We start from the raw sequence: 12,949 nt of genomic DNA, 5'->3' as shown, positions 1-12,949 counted from the left end.
TAAGCAGGGAGTTGGACTAGATGATCTCCTGAGGTCCCTTCTAACCCTGATATTCTATGATCCACAAAAATCTAATCCTTCCAAGAGTGATAATAATGTATATGCTATGTTGTTAAATATGTTCTTTAGGTCTTTGCTTATGCTTAAGCACATGCTTCAGTGCTTTGCTGAATCAGGACCTTACTTTTTAAGAACAACGCTGAATCAGTATAATATCATTACTGAAGCACTTTGTATAAACACTGTACCAAATACACTAGGATTTAAGAAAAACGTTTCTTTTTGAAAAGATCTTTTGGAAAACAATGTAGCATTGAAATATAGTGACCATTGGAAAATGGCTCCCGATGAATGAAATTCTTCATTTACACACACTGCCTCTGATTAGAAATGAACTGTATGAAAATTTCAAATTCTCAGCTTTCGAAGAATGAAGGGTTGTGTTAACCCTGGTAGCATTTGAACCTATGGCTCCAGTAAGTCTAGTTACTCCATCCATACATGAGCTTGATCTTCTTACAATTGAAGTCTATGTCAAAACCTTCATAGATTTTCAAGTGAGAAGAATTAGGACCTTGATGATTCCAATAATATTAATAAAAATATTATTACTGTACTAATATTTAAATTTCAACACAGTTTAAGAAAAGGCTGAAGCTTACTCCTAACAAAGGTTTTCCTAAAAACTGATTTGTTATTACGAGCGCTAAATAATTTTTTTTTTTTTTTTTTTTTTTTTTACAAAAAGAAACTGGATGGCCCTTTGGTACACGATATCTCCATTCAAAACCACAATGCACTGAATTAGCCTAACAAAGTAGGGCCAAACCATGAACCTCTACATGGCCTTACACAGAATCAAACCTTTAATGAAAACAAAGTAGGAAACATAATTCTACAATGTCTTGGCAGACTCATGTACAGAAACATATCGACAGTAGCAAGACAATGCATTATCATGCTACTGTTTACTGGGGCAATATTATCAGTTATAATGGCCTTAAAAAAAGTATGAGAAATATCGGACATGGAGTACATCACAGCCTGAATCAGACAGTCCCAATGCACCTCTACCCCGATATAACATGGCCCGATATAACACAAATTCTGATATAACGCGGTAAAGCAGTGCTCCAGGGGAGCAGATCAAAGCAAGTTCGATATAATGCAGTTTAACCTATAACACGGTAAGATTTTTTGGCTCCCAAGGACAGCGCTATATCGAGGTAGAGGTGTACTTGTTTGAAGATTGATGGTTGCTCACAACACTTGAACACACCCACTGACAACAAATTATAATTTAAAAAGATATGTGGAAACTTGGAAAGTTTCTAGCCCTGTCCTTGCTCCCCAAATCATGCTCTTACAAAGTCCACCCCAGGACAACTTCTAGTTTTTAATTCATGTTCTCCCTCTGTCTCATATTAATTCTCATCATATTTACCTTTGAAAGGAAGTTTAAAAAAAAAAATCACAGCTCCCAGGATCAAACAACAAACAGTAAATGTGTTGATCATTTAACTCTGTCCAAAATTATACCATGCCACGCAGAGGAAAACGCTGATGAATTATACAGGATATTTACTGCATTGCTCAAAATCTTTTGTTTTTAATACTTTTCAGTATACTTCCATCTATACTTCCCTGTATACCAGGTGAAGTGCCTTCCTTTATGCTCACCTGTATTATTTACCTGTGAATTCTTTACTCTAGTAATAAATGTCCATGACAATAATTTTAAGTACAGTGCAATGGATCATACCTTTCAAAAACAGGCTAATATTAAAATTTCCATGAAGAGCAGATGCATGACTACTTGTTAACTAGCATTTAACAAGCACTGTTTAATAATTTGATTTCATGCAAATAGGATAAAAATCATAAGCAAATTAGTCTATAAACCTAAAAGATTTATTTTATACTTATGTGGAGTACAGACATATAGTGAAGTATGGGGATTTATATCATCTCTTATCCTCAGTGATTTGAAATTGAGAGTACTTTGTCTAGTCCCAAACATCTTAACAAGGCTTCTGTTAAAATACACACAGAGAAGATCCCCCAAACTCACAACAAAAAACATGTTCATCTTTTAAGAACTTTAAAGTATTTGTTTAGTCTCATTTAATCTCATTAAATCACATATGTATAAAAAAGTTAATTATCTTTCTTCATCTGCTTTATTGGTAAGTTACCTTATGAAACAGATGCAGACTTCACATGCCAGGGAAACATTCATTTGTTTTGGTGTGGTGGCTGCTTTGGAGTGCACAGCAGCTCAACAATTGGAGGATATATTCACATCTGCATACAGGATTCTCAGTGTTAGTAAGAGTGGTTTCAGGCGGACAGCTGCCAGTTGCTGTGTTAGGTACTGCAGATCTTGGAGAAGAGTGTGACCCATGTGATCTCAAACCTGCCCATCTCCCAATGAGATGTCTGTGAAACCCTTTTGCATCTTTTCAGTACCAGATTAACTCTCCCACTGAGGTGTTCGATGACACCACACCTTGCCTCCTGCTGATAATCTGGTCCTAATTTTAGCAGAGCAAACACATCAGCCAACCTGCCTGGAGGCAACTGCATTAGTACCTAGAAATCATGAAAAACAATAAAAAAATTTAAAAATAGGCCAATAAAATACACTTCATAAACATCAGATCCTAATCTGGTATTAACCATTGATCCCAAAGGAGCTACACAAGTTTATATCAGCTAAGAATCTGGCCCAGATACTTCTTCATACTCCCACTATAAAATGAATATCTAATTTAACACTGGCAACACTATATAACCCTATTTTATATGTCTATAACATACAAAAGAAAACAATATTAAAAGATTGCACAGTTAAGCACTCACAAGCTAGGAAATACCACAATTAAGTTTGCTTGTGCAGAACTTGGACAGAGTTGAGAATCTGTCCTTGAGTGTCCTCATTCCTTGCACAGAACTCTCATTAGCTTCAAGAAGAGTTTGGCATACAGGCATTTTATGTGTATATATAACATAATCATGATTCATAGATGAAGGGCAGACTATAGCCTTTAAAAAGCATAACATCTATTCTATACCATGTGTAGTACTCAATACAAGTGAATACACAGAGGGCTAGATTCTGGCCAGCGTCCACACTGGCACTGTACTCAGGGTCAGCACAACCCATTAGGCAACCGCCTAGGGCGCTACAATTTGGGGGGTGGTGACCGCGGCAGTATTTCGGCAGCAGGCCCTTCCGCCGCCTCTGTGGGGGGCAGCATTTCGGAGTGGGACATTCCGCCGCCTAGGGCGGCAGAAAAGCTGGCGGCGCTCCTGACTGTACTGCACAAGGACTAGGACTGTATTGTTTTATTAAATGTAAAGAAATGTGATGAATCCGCTAAGCAGAAAACTGCTATCTCCCTCCTTGCTGCCCTGTGACCCTCCAGGATGGACACATGGATGCAGGCCCCCTCTCTTGACCAATATGGGGAGGGATAGAAACTCTATAAAAGACTCTGACCCAAGAAATAACCTCTTTCTCAAGGAAGGAACTTGCTGCATGATGAGCCAAGAGCAAAATAAAGATGCTGACTACAGGGAAGTTGCTGAGGAACCACATGGCAAGCAGCGAACAGGCAGCAGCAGAAGCTGCAGAACCAAGTGCAGAGCAGACTGTGATGGGCAGACTCTACTACCAGATTCAGAGTTCTGCAGAATTTGCAGCATAACAGCAGAGACTAGGTATGGGACCTGCAGCCAGATGACAGAGCAAGGAGGGGCCTGGTGGCTAGCTCAGGCTCTTAAATGGACAGGCTCGCGAAAAAGACTATTGCAGACAAAATGCCTTAGACACTGGGGATTAGTCTGCGAAGTGGTCAGTGTTTTGTGACCAGGTGTTGGATACGTAAGAAGGGCTTACTGACCTTGTCCAATTACATTCAGCCACGGAGTATGTGGGGGGAGGGGATGGGAGGTATATAGGATAGCTGCCATTGTTGTTGGAGCATTCCCTTATCAGAAGCTGTGCAGAAAATGCTGCCATTGTAGCTGTGAACAATGTAAAGGGGCTCCCAATGAGACTGATGGACTGATTTTGTCCAGGAAACCTGCAAGTTTGCCACCTGCTGTTAGCAGGGCACTGGACTGGAGATGGCATCCCAGGCACTAAGCCCAAGCCTCCCAAACCTTCTATTGGTCTGCAAGGTATTTGTAACCTTGCAAGTCCTAGTAAAATATCCCTTGGCATTTCTTGCCTAATAAAATATCCCTTCATTTTAGTTACATCTGAGTAGTTATTGAGATTCACCAGGGCTGGCGACTATAGGACCTAACAGCTGGAGCATTTTCAAGTCTTTCCTCCAAGGCATGGAACATCTGGTGCTACTGAATACCTTAAGAGGTTGGTGTGGCACAGTACTAAGCAGTCATAATAATTACTGAAATATTGCAGTGATTACAAACTAATATTTCAAAACATCATTAGTGAAATTTAACATTCACGGGATCATCATTACTTTAAAAGTCTTAATGACTTCCTGAAATAATGAAACCATACTATGAAATCCAAATTAAATACTAAACATCATCCCAGTTACTCCCCTGCTTGATATTTCACTCTGAGCCACAAGAAAGACCTTCTCTCAGTCTAGTGTGATAGTTCCTCCTAATTCTTAATATTTTATTCTTTTTAAAATGTGTTATGTCAGAGAAAACAGGACCAATAATAATAATTCTGCTACTGCAAAATTAGCCAGCTGTCTAGCCAAGAGATAGACCATAAGGGGAAGAAAAAACATTGGAGGCAGAGGGAGGGTTTGGGGATAGGTAGTTTCCTAAATCAGATTCTTCCACCACTACTCATGCTGAGTAGCACCTTAGTCCTCAATGGTTCCATTGCAATCAAAATTAAAAAATAAATAAATAAGAAATTAATGGAGATATTCTATCTCCTAGAACTGGAAGGGACCTTGGTCATTGAGTCCAGCCCCCTGCCTTCACTAGCAGGACCAAGTACTGATTTTGCCCCAGATCCCTAAGTGACCCCCTCAAGAATTGAATTCACAACCCTGGGTTTAGGAAGCCAATGCTCAAACCACTGAGCTATCCCTCCCCCCATAGCTAATCAATGGGAAATGAGGGCTCCATAAAATACATGAGTAGACTTTAAAAATCACAAATGTGTACATTTTAAAGATAAAGTGAAAGTCTTTGTACCTAACATGTGACTTACGTTTTTGCTGCATGAATGGTTGATTAACTATTAATATAAGAGAAAGATGCATATCATGATTTAACAGTCAGTGTTCTCAGAGATGGACCCAACCCAAATCCAAGTTTCAAAACACCACTGAACTTTGGGGGTGACTGGTGTCAGTTCTGATTTTATAAGTGGCACATCTCTCTAAAATGGGCTGAAACAAACCCCTGGATCCCAACACTGCTAAACTTTTAGGGAGGGTGCAGGTGGTCCAAACTCTAGCTCTAAACATTAAAAACACACACCCATCCCTAGATGTAATTAAAAGCACAACATAAGTCCAGAATTCCACACCCAGCTCTTAGCATGTAGCTAAAAGGAAGGACTGATTGTCAAATGTTTGGTATAACATAGACTTGTCATTTTAGGTTTACACATGTATTTTCTTAGGGGCAAATCCTCTTCCTAGAGCTTGGCCCAAGTAGTTGGACTGCATACTGAGAAGGTGGCATGGGGAGAATCCTCTCTCTCCCAGGGCAAAATGGCTGTGGAATCACTCCAGTGAAGTTACTGCAGTCCAATGTCTGGAGCAGGCTCTACAATACCTCATGGTGGCAAATCCTCTTGCCTACTCTTGTCCAATCCCCATTCCTCAGTGCAGTCAGCTACCACAGAGCTGAGCTATGTGTAGAATGGAATCCTGAGCCCTCTTACACTGTGAAATCTCACCATTTGCCTGTTCACTGAGCCTCTGCAGCTGCAGGGATTTTGGACTTTAAACAGATTCATGTATTTGACCAGGCATTTCAGCTCACTTTTTACTGAGAAGTCTTGCTTCTTGGGCCACGCTAACATCACTGATGACATGGTAAATGACCAGGGTGCACAAATAAGTAAGTAAACAAAACAGAGAAGTTACAGCAATGAAAACAGAATAAAAAAAATGTTTGTCTAATGGAAAATATCCAAAATGGTAGGGAGATTGTATTTTCATGCTTCTAAGTGAAATACATAGACTTATACTCTTATTCTCTGGATTTGCAATCTGTCAAAATGCAATAAAGCTTTTAACTGAATAACTGTAATGAATAATAATGGGGAGTCAAAGAAATAAATCTACGAATAGTCCCTTGACAGAATCTTTTCTTGATCTTATAGTGCAAAATCCTGTCCTCAGGTACAACTCCCATGGTAATCAATGGGAGTTATATGGATATGACTGAGAACAGAATTTTTTCCACAGTTCAAACAATTTAAGTTGGAATCAACAAATGAAAAAGAGATTGCAAGTCCAAAAACATGAAGTTATTGTGAAGAAAACCTTGAAAGTCAAGTGTTCTGCTTGTTGGCTCCTTCCGCTCCAATTGCATACTTATAGCCTAATCCCAAAAATTTATACACACACAAGTAACTTTACTCACTCGAGTAGTCCCATGACTTCAATGGGACTGCTCTCATGAATAAAGTTAGTTGTGTGCATGTCTGCAAAATCACACCCTTGATTTGCAGTCATACCGTGAATACTTTATTATAATGTGAAAATTAATAGCCTTCATCTGACAGTGGCTATAACTATTATTTTTGTTTGATATTCATGATCGAACAGATTTGTTGTTCCTTTTTGATAACAGTGGATGAATTTAAAAACAAGCCATTAAGAGATTCCAAAATCCTACAGCCCTTGAAACAAACCAAAACCACTCTTTTTAATATCAGTAAAGTTAAACATGTGTGTTTGCCATATTAAGACACAAACTTGCACAAGTACAGTAATTGCCATTGCTTTATCTAAGGCACTGTGGCACTATGTGGTGGTGTAAAACATCAGTTGTATTAAGACACTAAATGGCTAAATATTTCCTGGTACCTACTGTTGTGTTCATTGTTTCAAATTATAATGAACAGAAAGTTTAAAAAGCAATTGTGTACCAAAAGTTTCCCTGAAATCTATAAATCCAAATATTTGTTCGAAAACTAAACCCTTTTGAGGCAAACAGTGTTTTATAAACAAATTCTAACCACAGATTTTTCTGATTCAGTGTTTGCCACCTGTAGCACTACTGTGACTTTTACACAGAAAAATCACTAATAACTATGAGTAAATATGAAAGACAGTTAAATGCTCAAGCCAACTCCCATTGAAGTCAACAACAGTTTTTCAGGATCCAACAGTAGTTGGATCAGATCCTAGTAGTTTTGCAACAGTTGTCATGGAAATAGGTTCTGAGATTTGCATGTTTTCTTCTATTTGAAAGAAAACACATCCAGGACTTTTGACATTCTGGCACTGTTGCAGGTGGACTGGTAGACATGATAGTAGCAACTGAACCAAATCTTCTGAGATCCTTGAGAGCTGTTAAGTTAAGAGATAAACTGCATGGGAGGCTATGTAAGAGTAGGAACTTTCCTAATGAGGGAAGATGGTTTGTCATGTGGGCGGGGAGGCAGTGGCGGATAAATGATTTTGCCGCCCCTAGGCCCAGGGTTTTTTGCCGCCTCAAGATTGAAAGTCTCAAAGCAACAACAACAACAACAAAAAACTTCCGAGTAGTGCCGAAGCAAAAAAAACTCAGAGAAGGGCTGAAGTGCCGAAGCAAAAAAAACCCAAAAGCTTCAGAGAGCACAAGGCCTAGGCGATAATACGCCACTGCGGAAAGGTCACGGGTCCAAGATTTCTCTGGTTTGGGGGGAAAAAGGGTATTTGAGGCTATATACAGTCGAACCTCAGAATTACGAACACCTCGGGAATGGAGGTTGTTTGAAACTCTGAAACGTTCATAACTGAACAAAACGTTATGGTTGTTCTTTCAAAAGTTTACAACTGAACATTGACTTAATACAGCTTTGAAACTTTACTATGCAGAAGAAAAATGCTGTTTTAACCATCTTAAATTAAACAAGCACAGAAACAGGGTCCTTACCTTGTCAAATCTTTTTAAAAACTTTTCCCCTATTTTTTTTAGTAGTTTACGTTTAACACAGTTCTGTGCTGTATTTGCTTTTTCTCTATGCAGCTGCCTGATTGCATCCTTCCAGTTCCAAATGAGGCGTGTGGCTGACCGGTCAGTTCGTAACTTTGAGGTTCCACTGTAGCTGGTTTAAGAAGTGTTCTCAGAGCTGCTGTGCTGCTGCTTTTGAAGAGCATGAGGCAGGAAAGCAGCTCTGAAGAGGGAGCCGGGCCCCAGAATAGTACTTTTTCACTGTTATTACACAGTTCTGAATTGTTTTTGTAGTACAATGTTATTTAAAATCAGCAGTTTATATTATAAACCAGTGACCTCCTGCCATGGGAGGTGACTGCCTAGGGTCGCCTAGTGGAAGCGCCGGCCCTGCAAGGAGACACTTATTTTAAGCAGACAATGTTTCTGACAGAGCTTAATAATTAAATGTGTCTACAATATGTGAAAAGACCAGGGTGGTTTTTATTCTTTCCCCGAATTTATGGGGCAAACAGAAAGTGAAACATTTTTGTGCAGATGAGGCAGGATTAAATTTATCACAAAAACATAGGACTGAAAGGGATCTTGAGAGGTATTCTAGACTATCTCTGGCAAGTGTTTGTCAAATCACGTTTTTAAAACCTCCAATGATGTGGATTCCACAACCCCCCTTGGAAGCCTGTTCCATTGCTTAGCTATCCTTATACTTAGAAAGTTTTTTTCCTGTTATCTAACCCAAATCTCCCTTGCTGCAGATTAAGTACACTACATCTAGTCCTTCCTTCAGTGGACATGAAAAACAATTGATTACAGTCCTTTATGTAAGAGCCCTTAACATATTTGAAAACTGTTATCAGGTCCTCCCTCAGTCTTCTTATCTCAAGACTAAACATGCGTGGTTTTGTTTGTTTGTTGTTTGTTTGTTTACTTGTTTTAAATCTTTTCTCAGCAGCCAGGTTTTCTATACCTTTTATTTTTGTTGCTCTCCTCTGTACTCTCTTCAGTTAATCCACATCTTTTGTAAAGTGTGATGCCCAGAACTGGACACAGTTCTCCAGCTGAGCTCTCACCAGTGCCAAGTAGAGGACAGCTATCTCCAGTGTTTTATCTGGCACTCCTGTTAATACCTCCCTGGATGACATTAGCTTTTTTTGTAATTCCATCACATTGTTGACTTGTATTCAATTTGTGAACCATTTTCACCCCCGGATCCTTTTCAGCCAGTTATTCCCCATTTTGTAATTGTGTATTTGATTTTCCCTTTCAACATGTAGTACTTTGCACTTGTCTTTATTGACCTTCATCTTGTTTGCAGACCAATTCTCCCATTTGTCAAGGTTGCTTTGAATTCTAATCCTGTTCTCCAAAGGGCTGGCAAACCCCTCCCCCACTCTCTCCCCAGCCTGGTGTTAGCTGCACAAAAGCATACTCTCCATTCCACTAGCCGAGTAATTAATGAAAATATTTTATAGTACTAGACTCAGAACAGACCCCTTATGGGACACCAGTCAATATGTCTGTCCATCCGTCCCCCACAAGTTTGACTGCTAACCATTGATAACTACTCTTTGACTATGGTTTTTCAACCAGTTGTGCACCCACCTTATGGTAATTTCATCTAGACCATATTTCCCCAGTTTGTTTATGAGAATATCACGTGGGACAGTCAAAAACCTTATTAAAATAAAAATTTATCATTTCTACTGCTTCCCCTATCCACGAGGCCAGTAGCACTGTCAAAGAAGGAAATTAGGTTGGTTTGGCATGATTTTTTCTTGACTAATTCATACTGGCTATCACTTATACTCCTATTATCATCTAGGTGCTAAAAATTGATTGTTTAATCATTTGTTCTGATGTCTTTCCAGGTATCAATATATAGGTATCACTTGCATCTGAAGAAGTGAGGTTCTTACCCACGAAAGCTTATGCTCCCAATACTTCTGTTAGTCTCAAAGGTGCCACAGGACCCTCTGTTGCTTTTTACAGATTCGGACTAACACGGCTACCCCTCTGATACTTGACAGGTCTTCTTTGTTCCCCTTTTTACAGATAGGTATTATGTTTGCCCTTCTCCAGGCCTCTGGAACCTCGCCAGCTTATTATCTTGCATACATATTGTTAAGAGAAAGCAGCACGATTGGTTGACTGCAGTAAATGAACAAACACTGTTGTTGTCAGCTTTTGTACTAAGGTGTATGCAAAACAGGCTTTACTGAACCTCTACAACAAATTGGAAAATAAATAAATCACAAGGCAAATCTTGGTATTTCTTAGGATATTTAATTTCTGCTATGCCAGCCATTGTTTTCAGTGGGATTTCTGCAGTTATCTCATCTGCTCTTCTGTGAGATCCTTCCATTCAAAATATTCTGCTTTCTCGGCACTGTGGAAAGGAAGAGCTATCAGCAAATGGCACAGTATGCTTTTAGAATGACTTCTGCACAGGAAAAGTCAGCATATGCAAATGACAGCAACAGGCAGAGGACATGTAAAATGATCTGTGATAATTGCCATGTTCTGCCCTGTTCTGTATTTGCAACTTTCCTTGACATCAGTAGGAGCTTTGTGCAAAGACTGAGGTGAGAAGCTGAAAATAATCATAGTAATTCTTATGCGACAACTGTATTTAAAAAAATCTGTGCAACAGCCTGCAGTAGAAACCCAAGTTATCTAGGTCTAAAAATCTGCGATCTGTTACATCAGAAATAGCTAAATCATTTCTAAAAATGGCTTAGTGTTTTAATACCACTTTCGCTGAAAACCAGTTCCCTAAAAAGTCAGTCAAAGGAGACATATATATTACTTTGAACTTTCAGAATTCACTGTCATATTTTCCAAAGTATAGCCAAAAGATTAATTAAAAGACAAAGTGGGTGAGGTAGTATATTTTATTGAACCATCTTCTGTTGGTGAAAGAGACAAGCTTTTGAGCTCCACAGAACTCTTCAACATTGCAAATATTGCCGCATTGTCCCAAATATTGTCAAATGCTGATTAACATGATTGATCTATGTAGCTGTCCTAGTTATAACAACTAACACATTTAAAAATATTTAGCATATTACAAACTACACCTAACACCACTTCAAGTAAGTGTAAAAAATTCAGCATTTCACAGAACTACTGAATTTGCATATTGTATCCCACAGAACAATAGACCATCCAGCCTTTTAAAATTTAGTTACTACATTCAGTTCTGGGCATCTTAAGGCCTTTCTTCGGGACAGCACATATGCAGGACTTAGGTATGTAATTAAGCACTGTCCTGAGCAGGGATGATTTCCTGAATTGGACAAATATTAGCACTCCCTAGAGTTTGCCTACAAGTGGAACAAAACTGATTAAGGAATTTGGTGGGATTGAAATATGAGGGAAGACCGAAGGACAAGAAACTGGAGAATCACAGATTTAGATGTACAAAAATACTGGACCCCTAAATTTGGACACAAAGTACGAGTTTAAATAGGAAGGCAACTGAACTCAAATCTCCTAGAACTGCATAGTCCTGCACAGTCCTGGGCCTTGATGCAACACTGTGAGTAGTTCTACTGAAGTACAATGGGACTATTCCCATTGTGTAATCCACATGCAGATCAGAGCCCTAGTTGTTTCTCTAATGTAGTTAAACTTTTTCCCAAGTGTAAATTATTATTGCTTGACAATAGTTCCTGCTCCTTACCTCACAAGGGAGAAAAAAAATGTGGGGAAACAAGGAGAAAAATAAAGGAGAACAAGGAGAAAAATTAAAACAGCCAGAAAAGGATGCAATGGGAAACAGGTGGGAAAGGATGGAAAAAAGGAGAAAAGAAAGTGACAAAATGGGAAAAAGATATGGTAATGGAGAGGGTGAAAACATATGGAACAGAGAAAAATAAAATCAAAAGAGAATAGACAATATGGGAGTACTCTTGTTATTTCACATTTTTCTCTACTGAGAATTCTGTGAAACACCAAAGCTTAAACAGCTCCAAACAGCAGTGAAACACCAAACAGCTCTCCTACCTCTGCAATGTTTTGTTTGCTTCTGTTAACTAATCTGTTTCAGGATACAAGTAAGTTAAAATGTGAAGTGAACTGAGTCAAGGCCTTCGAGTTTCTTCTTCTGCCTTCAATAGATAGTTGTTTCACTAACCAACATCATGGAGCTGGGAGTTGCAGTCTCACAGACTACCTTCCAGTAGATATTAGTGAGGTCATTAGCTGTAGCAAGGAAAACACCAATCCCAGAACTCTGGTCTTAGCAGGTAAGTTAAGAAGTAAATTAATTCCTACTATTTTGTTTTAAACTGCATTGATTTGTAATTTAAACGTAAGGCTATAATGTGTTACTGATTTGAGATTTTATAGCTTTGCATTTAATTTTTAAAATATTTCATTTCACCTTTATAAAATGTCCACAGAGAATTTCATTCCTTTCTTCATCCTCTCTTTTTCCTCCTCTACATTTCCCTTTACCACTAGAACTGGGATGACATTTATTCCTGCATCTGAAATCCTGAGAAGGAAACACTGAATATGGGATTTCCTTAAAGATTCTAACCTCCATTGCCAAGAGGTCATGTGAAACTTGCAAACTCCTGTACCGCAGTCAAGAGTCAGCAATACACATTCTGTAGTATTCTGTATTTCACACCCCAGCTCTGCCGGATACTATGGGAGCCAGATTCTGTCACTGTTACTCACGTTGTGTAGTACCTTACTCTGTGAGTTGTCCTATTGATTCAGAAGTATCTGAATTACTTTTTATTAATATTGTGCATAGTTCTGTGTGTTTATGTACAATGAATTATTTGTTATAGAGTGAGATAAGAAGATGCTGTTAAAGGAA

At 38.8% G+C, this 12,949-nt stretch overlaps 1 protein-coding gene across 9 annotated transcripts in view; it reads right to left on the bottom strand.

Moving 5' to 3' along the window:
* Positions 1 to 12,949, bottom strand: part of GUCY1A1 (guanylate cyclase 1 soluble subunit alpha 1) — a 47,586-nt gene that overhangs the window by 23,083 nt on the left and 11,554 nt on the right. For 5 of the 9 annotated variants that reach the window (XM_034772911.1, XM_034772904.1, XM_034772902.1 and 2 more), the window contains one exon: positions 2,196 to 2,592. The exons of the other annotated variants lie outside the window; for them this stretch is intronic. The gene's annotated coding sequence lies outside the window, so the exon portion shown is untranslated. The remainder of the gene's footprint in view (positions 1 to 2,195; positions 2,593 to 12,949) is intronic. 9 annotated transcript variants of the gene reach the window in all.

The sequence above is a fragment of the Trachemys scripta genome, chromosome 5 (assembly GCF_013100865.1).
Source record: "Trachemys scripta elegans isolate TJP31775 chromosome 5, CAS_Tse_1.0, whole genome shotgun sequence".
In the NCBI taxonomy this organism is placed as follows: Eukaryota; Metazoa; Chordata; order Testudines; family Emydidae; genus Trachemys; species Trachemys scripta.
The sequence above is the reverse complement of the archived record's forward strand: the minus strand, read 5'-3'. Positions and strand labels throughout refer to the sequence as shown.